The sequence below is a fragment of the Belonocnema kinseyi genome, chromosome 1 (genome assembly GCF_010883055.1).
Source record: "Belonocnema kinseyi isolate 2016_QV_RU_SX_M_011 chromosome 1, B_treatae_v1, whole genome shotgun sequence".
In the NCBI taxonomy this organism is placed as follows: Eukaryota; Metazoa; Arthropoda; class Insecta; order Hymenoptera; family Cynipidae; genus Belonocnema; species Belonocnema kinseyi.
This window is the reverse complement of record NC_046657.1, coordinates 141,073,964-141,077,623: the sequence shown is the minus strand read 5'-3', so window position 1 is coordinate 141,077,623 and position 3,660 is coordinate 141,073,964.

Genomic DNA, 3,660 nt, shown 5'->3' with positions numbered 1-3,660 from the left:
AATAATTACGAATCACTAATTATTTGCTGAATATAAGTTGATTCTATAACGCAATTGGGTATTTTTAGAATAACTAATTCAAAAATCCCGCCGATATAGTCACGTGATCAAATCTAAAATACATTTATAGAAAAGTAAGGGTGGCGTCCCATTGTTGCATAATTGCGTTGCGTTTTGCGTAATACGTCAATTCACTAGACATTCTAGCCAATAGTATTTTCCTAGTTATTTAGAGAAACACTGTGATTGGCTGAAATGTCTAGTGATTTCACGTTTTACGCAAAACGCAACGCAATTCTCCAATCCTGGGACGCCACCCTTTGGGTGCTTTTGTAACGGCATGTGCCGTTTTATGAATTAAAATTCAAAGGCGCTAAGACCCTTTTACTAAATCCTCTTCGAACTAGTAAATTCTCTGTAGGGAAGATTCGAATGGCTTTAAAATGGAATTGATTATGAATGTATAGAATCAATAAATATTAAGTAATTATTATTGTACACGAATTCTACAATTCTATTTTTAGAATCGTTAATGAGTCATGACGCCAGTCATACGCCATAAAAATAGGACCTTTGGACTTACAAATCGGAAACTGTCGCTCAACGAGATTGACGTTTTACGGTGATAAAAGTTGGACTTTGGAACCATTATCCTTGAACTGTCACACACTTTAATTGCTGAAATAAGTAGGAGGAGCAAAGTGACCTCATTTATGATTGGTGATTCGATACTAAAAGTGAGTGACGTCAGCATTTTGATTGGTTAAAAGCTAAAAGTAGGGATAAATCCTGCCCAAAACGAGATTATAAATATAGATACAGAGCTCAGAAAAGTCAGTCATAGTTACAAGTTTCAACCTGATTAAGGGCATGTGATACTTACAGTTTCCCCGGCTTTTTTCCACAAAAATTAAAATTTTTAAAAACTGAATTCGGAGATGCTATAAAATTTCATAACGGACGTCCCCGGACTCTTTTTTGAGGGATAATAACAAAAAAAATTTGTTGTGCTAAATAAAAAAAATTGTATACATATGCATTATTTTGAGGTTACGTCGTTTTTCATCTCTGCCTTTCCGACAATCTGGAAATTTTTTATAAAATAATCTTTTTTGATTGCCTGCAAAAAGGGTTAGTTCCTGGAGATTAGTTACTATGTTTATTTGTAAGTTTAAAGTTTTCGGCCAAAATTATTGTATAGTTTGGAAGTAATGCTCGGTTGAATTGTAACACACATAACCTCGAAATATACACCCACGTTGTTAGCAATATCAAAAAATTTTTGATAAAAAAACACAAAAAAAAGTGTGTGGGGCCGACCGCTAGCATTTTCGCTATCATTTCCCAGATTTTGATGGCAAAATATTTCTTATCCTAGGAATAAAGACTGGAGAATCTAACACTGAAAAAATCGATACTATTTCCTAAGCGCTATGCAAATTAATCACATTTTGCCAAATTAAAACTTTTTTTAATTAACCTACAAAAAAGTGCGTGGGGACGTCCGTTAGCATGTTCGCTATCATTTCCCAAATTTTTAAGACAAAGTAATTTTTGCTCTAGAAAAACAGCCGGGGGAACCTAAAACTGGTAAAATCGACAATTTTCTAAGTATCACATGCCCTTAAAGGTTAATTGGCGGACACTTGTCATTTCGGCGGGCTCTTTAAAACCTTGAACCTGCGACTCTCAGGTTTTCTAGTATTTTCATTATATGGACTTAGAAGAATTCAGATAAATTTAAAGGCATTGCGACCTACCGATTTCGCGTCCGCGCACTAAGGATCTAGTGTTTGGATGTGCTTCGATGTCAAGTGATAAGCTTACTTGTGTGTGTGTGTGTTAGGAACAAAACTAATAAAATAATTGTTTGTTAGTTACAAACAATTATTATTTGTATAGAAACAAATAAGATGGATAATGTCAAGTCCTGACTCCGAGTAGTTCGACCTTCTGGAAGTGTTTTCCGATTCTCAATACCAGCCTTTTTAAACCTGCCGCGTCTACCACGAACTGCAATACACGATCATTTTTATTCTAGAGATCAAATAAGAGAATGTCATCCATGAACATATAAATATCGATTTCTTATAATAAATCAATCGTTTTTACCAGAAAGTATAAATCTTTTTATTAATTTAATTATTTATTTTCAAACCTGACTTATATTTCGCGGCTAAGGGTTTCAACCATTCAACGACAGGTAACGGACCTAAACCTCAACATATTAGTGCAGAGTATTAACAAAATAAATTCGATAGCAGAGTTTGGAAGTAACATTTTCATACGATTCCAGATGTTACGTCCTGGCGCTGGCTTGGCCCTCTGCTGTAGAGTTGTTGTAGTTCTGTGAGCATCGTCAAATTTGAATTTCAAATTTTATAGTTTAAATTATAAATTGTTTTAATGTTCACTACTGCTAAAACGTTAACCTAAAACTAGGATAAAAGGTTCTATTCTCAAAATTGAACATACTGAGAATTTACAGTACTATTGTTCTCTTTCAAATTTTATTCCAAGCAAAATGTATTTATATCTATATGTTAGGTCAGGCACTCTCGCAATAAAAGGTCTTTCTTATTTTGTAAAAGTTAGAAACGTATATAAGTTATGTTTCAAAATAGATTTATATAGCAACCGAGACCGATAATAGCTCGACTCAATCTGCCTCCCTTGCTGAGTATTATTTCCCTTTTATAGACATTTTCCTACCCCAAAACCCTATGTCATCTTTTTGCAACTTGCTGACACGTGGAAGTTATGGTTGCATGCAAATCCCATCCCCGTACAAATAGTAGAGTTCCGTGCGGCGCCGTCAAGACATACTACATTGAAAAAATTTCACAGACCCGCATGGTGAAGCTTTCAGTGCGCTACTGGCATAGAATTCGTAGGATGTGTGTTGTGACGTCCAACTCGGATGTCGACAATTTATAATTTAGTTTTGATAGTCGATAAGGAAGAATTTAACGTTATCTATGTCGCGGTAAATTTAAAATGTTGTTAATTCCTTTCCTATATTGTTCACTATTCGAGTTCGTTGCTGTCTCAGAACATAAGTTGTTCCCCTGGAAATAAATACAAAGGAAAAATAAAGGGTTCACACGAATAAAACACTTGTTAATTTCACTTTTGGGAACACTGGTTGTATTTCGCTTGCACAAGTTAGGTTGTAATGAAATAAATTTCGACGAATCACAATTTCACATGTTATCCATATTTTGAGTCATATACTCACAATGTTTAAACGACGAACCGAAATTAGTTTTATTATTTTATTATTTGTCTCTTTTTATATTCTCGATATCTAGGTTTAAAGATCACAATAATAATGGTAAAAATATGGAAATGCGAGTTTAAACTTGCAACATGGTTTTTGCGGAGGTCCGAAATCGATCTTTTGTTCGAGAGAAAAATCTAGATCTGTCTAAAAAACGGCGCGGAGCTGGTTTTATATGGCTAGGCCACGCCTAGGAAAAATCGGGTTAGCCTATCATGGATCATAAAATTGAATTTAGTAAAGAACTAAGCCAATCGCAATTTAGGAAGGAAAGTTTGCCCACGCCCTTATTACGCAAGAAAACCGGTTTAAAATGGTTATATATGGGAGGGGATAATAGTGTAGAAAAGAAGAGTTTCCAGGAAAAACGATAAAAATCT